Here is a 12,096-nt window from a genome sequence, read left to right as displayed (position 1 = left end):
AACCCTAAAATAATCTAATGCCTAAGCCGTCTCGTGTAAAGGTGATGCCTGCCTTGTTCTTGAGCTCTATTCCTGTGTCAGCATATACTACCAAAGACTATAGTGCTGTCTGACTCTTGGTGCCTCTAGCTAGTGACAACAGTATGGTCAGTAAAAATGGAAACCAGCTGCCTCCCCACCCCAAACCCTCCAGCTTCAACACCTCTCTCTTTTTTAAAATGTATTTATCATATATAAGTACACTGCAGCTGTCTTCAGACACACAGGAAGAGGGCATCAAATGCCATTGCAGATGGTTGTGAGCCAACATGTGGTTGCCGGGATTTGAACTCAGGACCTCTGGAAGAGCAGTCAGTGCTTTTAACCACTGAGTCATCTCTCCAGCCCAACACCTCCCTCTTGCCAAGTCCCCTGTAGCACCAGGAACCCCTCGTTGTACCTGGTGTCCCCGGGCACCTTGACATGGTTGTTTTGAACCCCAGATGGACAGTTTTGTCGTGCACATTAGCTCCTCCGCTGACTAGAATCAAGGGGAAATGTGTGATCTCTTCATAGTGCTGGGCTGTACTAGGCCACATCTCTCCAGGCTTTCCCAGGACAGTGGTTCAGGCAGATAAGCAGGAGGAAGGGAGATCTGTGAAGGGGGAGAGGATGCTGGGAGGATTTGGGGTGGAGAGGCATGGGTTAGACTGACTGGAAGTGGGGGTATGGCTGGATTTGTGGTGTTAAAGGAACTATAAACCAAAGTGTGAGCTATGCCGTCTGTTTCTACACGGAAGCCGGGCCAGGCTGGTTCCTCACACCTTCTTTCTCTTTCTTCCCCAGTTTCTAAGAGGGACTGAGGCCTCTTCTCTCAGCATGCTGCAAAACCTGTGGTCTCTGACACTAACTCCCTCCCCAGCCCGTGTCGTTGGACTGTTTGATGTCTCCTTCTACTCTGTATCTCTTTGTACCCTGTATCTATTTATCAGAAGCTGCTGCTACGTCTCTCCTCTCTGTCCTACCCTCTAAGTATCTGATGATGTATTTAGCAGTTTTAAGCATAGTCTCCCTTCCTCGCTGAGCATTAGGGAGGAGGGAAACGTTTCTCCTTTCTTCCTTATACTTGTTTCTTACACCAAGTGATGTCAGTCACTGAGTAGAGGTCACAAAAGATAAAGAAAAAAACGGGAGCTGGGAGGCTGCCATCCTTCTCTCTCACAAACACACATGTACACGCACACCCACGCGCACGCACACCCACCCACACAGTGTACATACAAAGCCTTAAGCAGAAGAATGTCTTAGCATCTACGAAAAGAGAGAAACAGACCCCCCCTCTTTACACAGAGCACAGAGGAGAACCCAGTGGAAGGTTTGTGACAATGCCCACCCCTCCACACATACACTCCTCACCTGAGTCAGCAGACTGCAGGTGGTGTCCTCTGTCCTGTGAAGTCGGCCTTTTGCTCCCTTCTTCCCCAGTTTGAGAGCATGGATTGTTCGAGGGACTATTTATTTCCCTTTCTGGCCCAAGCCTCTTTTGATACTTTCCACCCCAGATATCACAGCCAGAACTTAGAGTTGGTTTAAAACATTCTTCTGAAAAGTTGAGAGGGCAGACTGCTGAGAAACAGCTGCTCATCTGTCCGCACCAATAGTTAGAAGCAGGTGGAGTCAGGATAGTTGGCTCCCTGGGCCGGGGGAGTGAGCAGGCTGGAGGACTACCGTGTGCTGTCCTGTCACAGCACCCTCAGGTTGAGGCCAGAAGCTCTGTCTTTCTCCCATATTGGGCTGCATGTGCTTCCCACCTCTGACTTTGGTTTGGGGCTTCCAGTTTATTGACAGAATAGCTGTCTCTAGATGCCTTCCCTTCAAAATGGAGTTTGGCTTGTTCCTCCCCAAACAGAGTTCCCTCTATAATCTCCATCTGGTCTCAAGTGCACTTTAAAGACGGGTGGGGGAGCAGGATGGAGCATGGCAGCAGGCAGCTCCCCTGACACAGGATAAAGCTCTGCTTTTATTCCCACCACTGCAAAAGCAAGAGCGGGGTGTGGTGGTTCACACTTTCCAATGTTGTTCTCAGGAAGCCAAGGTAGGAAAACTGCTAAATTTGAGGCTAGCCTGGACTGCTACACAGTTAGATCCAGGAGAGCTTGTGCTATGATGGGAGAAACCTCTATCTCAAAATGAAAGAAAGGAAAGACAGACAGACAGACAGACAGACAGACAGACAGGAGGGAGGGAGGGAGAGAGAGAGTGCAAGAGAGTGCGTAGGGACTAAGAGCTTGAACCTAATGCTCTCCTCACAGCCATCCCAGCCCAGGCCCCTCCTGCCCAGCAGTGAAGAGGATGCTTCAGTTCAGATAGTCTTTCCTGCCCATCTGCTAAGGTAGTTTTCCAGATAACTGCAGGGATAAAGCTCAGTACTCAGCCTAAGCCAAGAAATATAGTAGCCAGATACTCGGTCTTACCCAGGATAGGGGACCAGGACTCTCCAACAGAGGGCAGCCTGCCGCCCAGACCCGTCTAGGCCTCGGAAGAAAACTCCCTGTGGATGACAGCTGGCAAATAGTGGGTTGTGACTCCTTCAAGGGAAAGTTTCTGCTCTTTTTCCCTATCAGGGAGTGATAGGGATGAAGACAACATCAGACTGGGAGAACCCCCAGGTGGCAGTTTTCAAACACTTTAAAAATAAATCCTATGTAGGATGATGTAAGCAGGATGAGCCTAGGGCTTTGACCGTGACTCAGTGGTACCGCGCGAAGACACTTAGTGTGACAAGTCTGGGGCTTCAGTCTATCTCTGGAACTGCAAAAAACCACAACCAAAATGGTGAAGTAATTCAGAGCTGGGAACTTTATTATTTCTTTCTTTCCATGCCCTACCCAGTGGAAAATGCTTGCTTAGTTAGAGGGCCCTGGGATAGCCCTAAGAGCTTGGAACTCACTTATTTGCAAGAGGGGTCCAATCTGCTCCCCCCACCCTCCACCCTGAAACCACAACTCAAAAGAAAGGTCAGGAGGTGCAGACAAATCACACTGCCTCAGAAGGAAGAGAGCGTCCTCTGTGGCTCACACCAGTAGGACACTTGAGAATCTGAGGGCGATCTTGCCACCCAACCATTCTTTCAAAATACAAGGAGGGAGATGTGGAGGTGTACAGCAGGGCAGACAAGGAAGGAGGTGACAGTGGTCAGCCTTCTCTTGGCAAGATGTAAGGGAAACGGCCATTTGCCACCCTAAAGAAACAGCCCTTCATCAGAAGGTTCTCAGCACACACACTCCTTGTGTTCACTACATCCCCTTCAGAGAGCCAGGCCACCACAGGGGCCCCTGGCCTGACCACTTACATCTGCCAAGATGAAATATTGCATGCCGGCGTGGGAGACAAACCAAACCACACAAATCCCAGTGTGTATTTACTTGGTGGACACAGATACCTTTAAAATAAAATGAATTCGATGATGACTGGTTGTCGCCTTTTTATTTGTTTTTTAAAGGGCTTTTGTCTGTTTGTTTTTATGTCAATACATGTTTTGCCTGCACATGTGTACGTGTACTGTGTATGTGCCTGGTGCCCTCAAAAGGCTGGAACAGGGCACTAAAGCCTCAGGAACTGGAGTTACAGATGGTCCTAAGCCATGATGTGGGCCGTGAAAACAGCCCAGTGGTTATACTGAACTGGCACACTAGCCCAGTGTGCTGATTTGAATGAGAATCTCATCCCCCAGTACCTGGAGCTGTTTGGGAAGGATTAGGAAGTGTGCATTCTGTTAGCTCTCTCAGCCTCCTGCTGTGGATACAATGTAAAGTCTAAACTGCTGTTGAACAGGCCTCCCCACTGGTCCCTGCCTCCTACCACACTCCCCTCCGTTCATGACTGTCATGGACTCAAAACCTCTGGAACTGCAAACCCCAATGCAAATGTTCCTTGTAGGGGTTGGGGATTTAGCTCAGTGGTAGAGTGCTTGCCTACCAAGCACAAGGCCCTGGGTTCGGTCCCCAGCTCCGAAAAAACGAAAAGGAAAAAAAATGTTTCTTGTACAAATTTCCTTGGTTGTAGTGTTTTGCTACAGCAATAAAAAAGTAAAACACTCTGTTTTTATTTAGTGAGACAAGGTCTCATGTGGCCCAGTGGCCTCAAACTCACTATCAGAATCCGTCCCTGAACTTCTGACCCTCCTCCCCAAGTGCTCAGATGACAGGGACCTGCTACCACATCTAGCTGAAGATCCTTCTCCCACTTCCCTCCTCTCAAATTTAGTAGTTAACATAGATTATACATACATGTACACAAACACACATATTCATGTGACATATATCCTGGCAGGTATGTATGTAGGTATCTGTATAAATATACAATCATAAGCATGTTTGTATACTTGCAGATGTTCTCCTGCATATTTCTAGAATATGTGACATTCTTCCTCCCCCTTGAAAATACATTCTGGAGATCCTTGCATGTCAATATATATCCATTTAACTTGCTGAAAAGTATAAAAATGGGGCTGGAGAGATGGGGCAGCAGTTAAGAGTACTGCCTGTTCTTCCAGAGGTTTTGAGTTCAATTCCCAGCAACCACATGGTGGCCCACAACCATGTGATCTGATGCCCTCTTCCGGTGTGTCTGAAGGCAACTATAGTTTACTCATATAAATGAAAATGGATCTTTTTAAAGTATATAAATATATATTTATACTATAGTTTTCCAACCATCCCATTATTGGTGGATATCCAGGCTGGTTATGAACTTTAACAGAACGTGTATCCTGCTCTCTTCATGTTCTCGCCTAGACCTTCACGGTCCCTAGGCCAGTTCCTCCCCCACTCCCCCGTGTCTCTATGCTCCCCTTGACAATGGACTCAATTCTGCTGCTCCACGATCAGCTAGCCCCATCATTCTTTCAATCTCCATCATTCTCTCAAGGCATCTGTGCTGGAGGAAACTACAGTCAGAATGTTGGGGCCACAGAGGATGAGTTTACAAACTCATCTGACCCTTGAGGTGGCCCCGACCCCTACCCTGTATATTTCATTTCAGTTGCCCTGCCTGCCATCCAGAGCACTAGCCTAGATCCTAACTCTCCTAGACCCACTCCACAATCTTTGTGGAGACAACCTTGCTCCTGGTTTAAAGGGAAGGCCAGGGGAATCGTGTGTGCAGTCACCCAGTTACATGACACTTCCCGGGGAGGAAGGAAGAAGTGTCTACTTAGTCCAAACAATGGACTCCGTGACAGATTGAAGGAGGGATACCATCAGTGTGTGACTGGTGTTTATTGGAGTGCTTCAGGAGCATGGGTGAAAGCTTACAGGAGCAGAAATGACTTAGAGACAGCTGCATCACCAGAGCCCAGCGTAGCTCAAGAAACCTAGAAGCAGCCCCACCTCTCTCTTTCAAGCAGTTCAGTTGGTCTGAGCCTCTTCAGGCAGATCAGGGGTCTCTGCTCAAGGCATCTAGGCCTGTCTGAGTCTCTCAGCTCTCTTCATTGCTTACATTTGCTTGAAGAGGGAAGGACTGAATGTATCTGCTCAGTTTGGGGGACTTCCTGAGCCTAACAGGCTTCCCTGCAAGATGGAGTGTTTACCTCCCTTTTGAATGAGCATCCTGTCTGAAGGAGCTTTTTCCCCCGATGCAAGGTTTTTCTCTTGAGGTGGACACAGACCTCCATGCTTACACTTTCAGGGGTTTTGTTGCTATTTCTTCCAAATTGAGACGTTATCTCTTTGGGAGAGGAAGGAAGATAGTGAGTAATTAATCAGGCTCAGAAAACTATAAGGAAAGCTTGGCACTTGGGAGGGAGACAGAGACAGGCAGATCTCTGAGTTCAAGGCCAGCCTGGTCTATAGAGTGAAGTCTAGGACAGCCAGAGCTATGAAGAGAGACCCTATCTCACATGCAACAAACAAACAAACAAAAACAAAAGAAAACAACAAAATAGAAAACTAAAGGGGGCTGGAGAAATGGCTCAGTGGTTAAGAGCCCCGACTGCTCTTCCAGAGGTCCTGAGTTCAATTCCCAGCAACCACATGGTGGCTCACAGCCATCTGTAAAGAGATCTGATGCCCTCTTCTGGTGTATATGAAGACAGCTACCGTGTACTTATATATAATAAATGAATAAATCTTAAAAAAAAAAAAAAGAGGGGTTGGGGTTTGGCTCAGTGGTAGAGCGCTTGCCTAGGAAGGGCAAGGTCCTGGGTTCAATCCCCAGCCCCGAAAAAAAGAAAAGAAAAAAAAAAGAAAGAAAACTAAAGGAAAGTACAAGACCCAGGAATTTCAAATAATTTCCAGAGTTGAAAGGTTCCAAGTTTGTGTCAGCAGGAGAGATTTCTCTGAGAGAGACGACCTCCATAGAGTTGCCTGCAGGGAGCTCCATAGGTTCAACCTCTAAGCGGTCACTGTTTGGCTTTTTGGTGATACATTTGTCTTTGAGTCACTCCTGCAACCCCACCCCTCCTTCAGTAAGTAGACCCTCACTCCTACTTCAGGGAGCAACCCTTCACCCCTACTTCAGTAAGTAACCCTTCACCTCTTCTTCAGGGAGCAACCCCTCACCCCTACTTCAGTAAGCTATGCCCCTCCCCCTACCCTTTAGTTCACTAAGGTAAACTCAGGGGGAATCGTTTCTATAGTAGATCTGTCGAGAACAGGCATCACTTCACATCCTGAAAGGCCACACAACTAGAGCCCAGCAGGGCCAACAATCAAGTGAGGGGCAGTTACATGGTCCCAGTGAGGGGTGGTAAGGCTGTGGTTGAGGATGATGCCTGAGGTGGAAGTGTTGGGAGGAGACACTGAAATGGCTTCCTCCCCTGTGTTTGGGGGGATGTGCTTCGTGCTGTAATGGTGCTTGTGCACTTTCTGTTATCTCTGGTGAGATTCACAACGAAGGCTGAGGCATCATGGGGGTGGGGTCCTAAGGATGCTGTCTTGCCCCTTGATGAGCAGGCTCCTCTATATGAGTATAGGGATACCCTCCAAATAGCTGACACAACATGTATGTTGTCATCCCTGAAGGGGCAAGAAAGAGAGTCAGTCCGAAAGCAGCTGTTGTCAAGTTGCTTGTCTTTTGCTGTGGACGTTTAGTCATCCAAACGCAGTTTAGCTGTCTACCCAGAAAGAACTTACCACGGAAGAGGGTTAATTATGAGAGCAGGGCGGGTGGGCGGAGACTACAGATGCTATCCTCCACTGAGCTCTGACTAGGCAGGGAAAGTGGATAAAGGGAAGGAAAAATGGGGGTGTTGGCTTGCCATTCCTTATAGAAGGTAAAAGGGGAGGGAACGTACAAACTAAATCTGCAATAAAGGGCTGCAGAGATGGCTCAGAGGTTAAGAACATCACCTAGTCTTCCAGAGGTCCTGAGTTCAATTCCCAGCAATCAAATGGTGGCTCATAACCTTATAATAAGATCTGCTGTCCCCTTCTGGCCTGCAGGCATACAGGCAGGCAGAGCACTGTATACATAACAAATAAATAAATCTAAAAAAATACATTCTGCACCAAAGAGCTTTTCCTGGGATAAAAAAAAATCTTAGAGCCTGTTGGGAGAGAATTAAACAGTGAGGAAGGAAGGAGGGATAGAAGATGTCCCTGGCCAGACACTTAACTCGGGGTGAGGATGAAATGGGGTCCTTAATAACAGTCTAGTTCAAGAAACTGCTGATCAGGGAATAGTGCGCAGATGAATTGCTGACATTGGTACTGCCTTTTTTTTTTTAAAGAAAATTATTTTTATTTTATGTGCATTGTTTTTTTGTTTGTTTTGTTTGTTTGTTTGTTTGTTTTTGAGGGTGTCAGATTCCCTAGAAATGAGATTGCAGACAGTTTTGAGCCAACATGTGGTTTCTGGGAATTGAACTCAGGACCTCTGGAAGAGCAGCCAGTGCTCTTAACCACTGAGCCATCTCTCCAGCCCCCTGATACAGACTTGTAAACAAGGAAGGAAAGTGTGATCCCCAGCCTGGCTGGGGAAGCTGGGGGACGCCTGGGAAGTTGCATCTGAATATAATCACCCAGCCTGCCTGAGGCAAAACTGCATTGTCTGAGACAATAGAAGAGCTCTCTTTGCTCAGTGGGTTGGTCATATGTCTATCATCAGCTGAGGTCCCCATGAATATCAGAGAGCAATTGGAAGGACAGACATTCCTGAGAGAATTGAGCATTTGACAAGCAGTAGTTTGTGTGCGTGTGTGTGTGTGTGTGTGTGTGTGTGTGTGTGTATTATATCACATAATTACATCCACTACATAATTATGTAATATACAAAATATACAGTAGACATATAGTATACATATCATACATTCACTTAGCACAACCATTTCCACTGGAAACAGCTGCAGTCACAAAGCCAGCACAGCCGTTGGACAGTGCTCCCGTTATGCTGAGTCGGATGTGCTGTTGCTGATGTTTCTCTCACCTTTAAGCTTCGGTCTCTGCATGTTGGATTCTCGCAGAGTTTCTTTTTTTTTTTTCCCCCCCCCGGAGTTGGGGACTGAACCCAGGGCCTTGCACTTCCTAGGCAAGCACTCTACCACTGAACTAAATCCCCAACCTCGCGCAGAGTTTCTGCATTATGATTAATTTTATGTCTGAGTCTTTTTAGGAAAGCCCTAAACTCACCATCTCTTCTGCTTTTAGGGAGGTAACGTTATCTGGGCCTATGTGGACGTCTTCCTTAGCCTTGCAGATCATGATGGGCGCAGATGAGCACTAAGCTAGGAATTTCTAAATGAAGCTGAGACCCCAAAAATCCTCTTGGGGTATCCGCCGCTAAGCAAACTCAGACCATAGAATTGGAACACGGTAAACTCAGAAATGGTTGACTGACTCTGACTGGCCAGGAGAATTGGTAACAGATCCAAAGCTTCTTTTTTACAATATGCTTAGAGTTCCCTGAAAAGGTAAAGACAGGGGATAATATGGGGCACACCCCTGGAGGAATAGGACACAGTAACTAAAACAGACTAAAATAACCTTCTCCTACTTTCCGGCATTGCTGATGGATAAAAAGAGTCATTTCAGATATTTGCAGGTAGGGTGTCTGGAGTGCTCCAACACTACAAGCCCTGCCAGCCTAAAAGCAGGCTGTCAGATAACAAATGTGCTTGTTGTGTGTGGAGAGCTCTGGGGGCCGATTCTAGGAATTTGGCAAGAATTCAACATTGGGCTAGGACAAGAAAGTAGGCTCAAGGTAAACACAGTTGAGGAATTTATTCTTTGTATCTTCATGGGTCTTGTTAAGACCTTGAATACAGTAATCATGACCTCTGTTTATGCTTTCTTTGTTCCTTGACTACTTTGTTTATGCCTCAGGACTGACCATATTCTTTTTTTTTTCCCCCCCCCCCGGAGCTGAGGACCGAACCCAGGGCCTTGCGCTTGCTAGGCAAGCGCTCTACCACTGAGCTAAATCCCCAACCCCAGGACTGACCATATTCTTTGTATGTACCTAGAATGATATAAAACCAGACTGGAAAAAAAAAAAAGCCCTTTTCAGCCTCAGCACTGGTTGGAGTCATGATATAATGTTGTCTGATTGCCTTTTCTTTCTTTAATCCTCACTCCCTCCCTTGAGACCCTGTTGACTGACTGACTGGCTTGCTTAGCTGTGGCAGAAACATTCCTTAGATTCTTTGAATTGGAATTATAAACATAGTATCTGTTCTATTTGTGCTGTCTAATTGGGACTAAACTTGTAACCCTGATCGTGTAAGGAAAAACTAAACATATGTCCAAAGGCAAAATGACGTAATCAGTACTTCTTAGATAATCAATAGTCTGTCTTTGTTCTGTGAAACCTGTTTAAATAAGGAAGCAACCTGATTGCCAGTCATTCAGAGATGCAAGATTCCCTGATCTCAGCGTCTGACTGGCTCCTCCCTCTTGGACTTCCCTTCTCCTCTTGGGAATCTGTCAACCCTGGCATTTACTTACTTAGACTTTTGGAGATGTTGGCAGGATCCCATTGTGCAGTGCTGGGTGGCCTGAAATTCACTTTGTAGTACAGGCTTGAAGTCACAGAGATCGTCCTTCCTCTGCTTCCCAAATGTCATGAGACAGGAGCATGCCAGTGAATGTGAATGGCTCAGACTGATAAGTTATTTTCTGTGTTAAAATGAGATAATTCAAGCCAGATTAAAAACTATAAGGTTGGGGATTTAGCTCAGTGGTAGAGCGCTTGCCTAGCAAGTGTAAGGCCCTTGGTTCGGTCCCCAGCTCCGGGGGGGAAAAAAAAAGGGCTGGAGAGATGGCTCAGTGGTTAAGAACACCTGACTGCTCTTCCAGAGGTCCTGAGTTCAATTCCCAGCAGCCACATGGTGGCTCACAACCATCTGTAAAGAGATCCGATGCCCTCTTCTGGTGTATCCAAAGACAGCTACAGTGTACTTATATATAATAAATGAATATATATATATATATGTATATATATATATATAAAGTAAGTTTATTGGGAAGCTGTTCTTGAGCAGGCAAGTTCACTGGTCCCGAGGAAGGAAGCCAGGGATGTCACCACGAGAAGGGCAACTGTAACGAGAATTTTTAATGCATTTATTTTATCTATATGACTGCTCATTCTGCATGTATACCTGTATGCCAGAAGAAAGCATCAGACCCTTATAGATGGTTGTGAGCCACCATGTGGTTGGTAGGAATTGAACTCAGGATCTCTGGAAGAGTAGCCAGTGCTCTTAACTGCTAAGCCTAAGACAATCTTTTATAAGCATTGCCTGCCAATAAAAAAAGCCAATGGCTAATGATCTGAGGGAGGGAATAGGAGGTGGGGCATTGGCAGGAAGTGAGAGGATTCTGGGAAATAGTGAGAGAATAAAAGGAGATGCTGTGTGTGTGTGTGTGTGTGTGTGTGAGAGAGAGAGAGAGAGAGAGAGAGAGAGAGAGAGAGAGGAGGGGAGAGGGGAGAGGGGAGAGGGGAGAGGGGAGAGGAGGAGAGGAGAGAGGAGGAGAGAGGAGGAGAGAGGAGGAGAGAGGAGAGAGGAGAGAGGAGAGAGGAGAAAGGAGAGAGGAGAGAGGAGAGAGGAGAGAGGAGAGAGGAGAGAAGAGAGAGGAGAGAGGAGAGAGGAGAGGGAGAGGGAGAGGAGAGGAGAGGGAGAACCAAAATGTCTTGACTATATAGGAAAGAACCTCTGGGGAAAGGGCAGCCTAGCCCCTGGGCTGGAGAGTTCAGAGTTAGAGGTTGGGTATGCCAGGTAGGGACTGAGGGATGCTGGGAGAACCTGGAGATTAGGTCTGCTTTGGTATGTAAAGTATACATACCAAAAAGGCACTTCAGCTCCTTAACCCAGGGTCTGAAACCAAACAGGACTAGTGTGTAATTGGGCTTATAAAGTGCTAAAGCAATTTTTTTAGGGAAGAGAGGAGATGAGTTGCAGCATTTAATCCTGGCATTTGGGAAACAGAAACAAGTGGATCTCTGTGAGTTCAAGGCCAACCTGGTCTACATAGAGAACTCCAGAGCATCTAGTGAGACGTATTTCAAAAAGGGTTTGGGGAGGAGGAGAAAAAGTAGACAAAGAGGTCTGCTGTCTTAGGTAGAGTTTTACTGCTGTGAACAGACAGCATGACCAAGGCAACTCTTATAAGGACAATATTTAATTGGGGCTGGCTTACAAGTTCAGAGGTTCAGTCTATTATCATCAAGGCAAGAATATGGCCGCATCCAGGCAGGCATGGTGCAGGAGGAGCTGAGAGTTCAATGGCTTGTTCCAAAGAGAAATAGGAGAAGACTAGCTTCTAGGCAGCTAGGACTAAGGTATTAAATAAAGCCCACAGCACAGTGACACACTTCTTCCAACAAGGCCACACCTACTCCAACAAGGCCACACCTCCAAATTGAGTCACTCCCTGGGCCAAGCATATTCAAACTACTACATCTGCCTTCATCACTTAGTGAAATGTAGCCAGATTTGTGTGAACCTACCATTTCTAGGGAAGAAAATTGATCAGAAGCCAAAGTCAGCACTGTGAGTCTCTAAGGATATAAAATTGAACAACAGTTTACCGAAGGATGCATTCTAAGTGTGGAGACTGTTTGCTGAGCCCAGGACCCCTTCAGCAGCCAGATGTGGCTCATGGAGAGGCTGTGGCCACAGTG

The 12,096-nt window shown here is 46.7% G+C and overlaps 1 protein-coding gene across 1 annotated transcript in view; it reads left to right on the top strand.

Annotated features, from left to right (window-relative positions):
• Kif5a (kinesin family member 5A) overlaps window positions 1-978 on the top strand; it is a 37,130-nt gene extending 36,152 nt beyond the window's left edge. Inside the window, 1 exon segment of the mRNA NM_212523.1 lies at window positions 826-978. The gene's annotated coding sequence lies outside the window, so the exon portion shown is untranslated.
• The last annotated feature ends 11,118 nt before the right edge of the window (window positions 979-12,096 follow it).

The sequence above is a fragment of the Rattus norvegicus genome, chromosome 7 (genome assembly GCF_036323735.1).
Source record: "Rattus norvegicus strain BN/NHsdMcwi chromosome 7, GRCr8, whole genome shotgun sequence".
In the NCBI taxonomy this organism is placed as follows: Eukaryota; Metazoa; Chordata; class Mammalia; order Rodentia; family Muridae; genus Rattus; species Rattus norvegicus.
The sequence above is the reverse complement of the archived record's forward strand: the minus strand, read 5'-3'. Positions and strand labels throughout refer to the sequence as shown.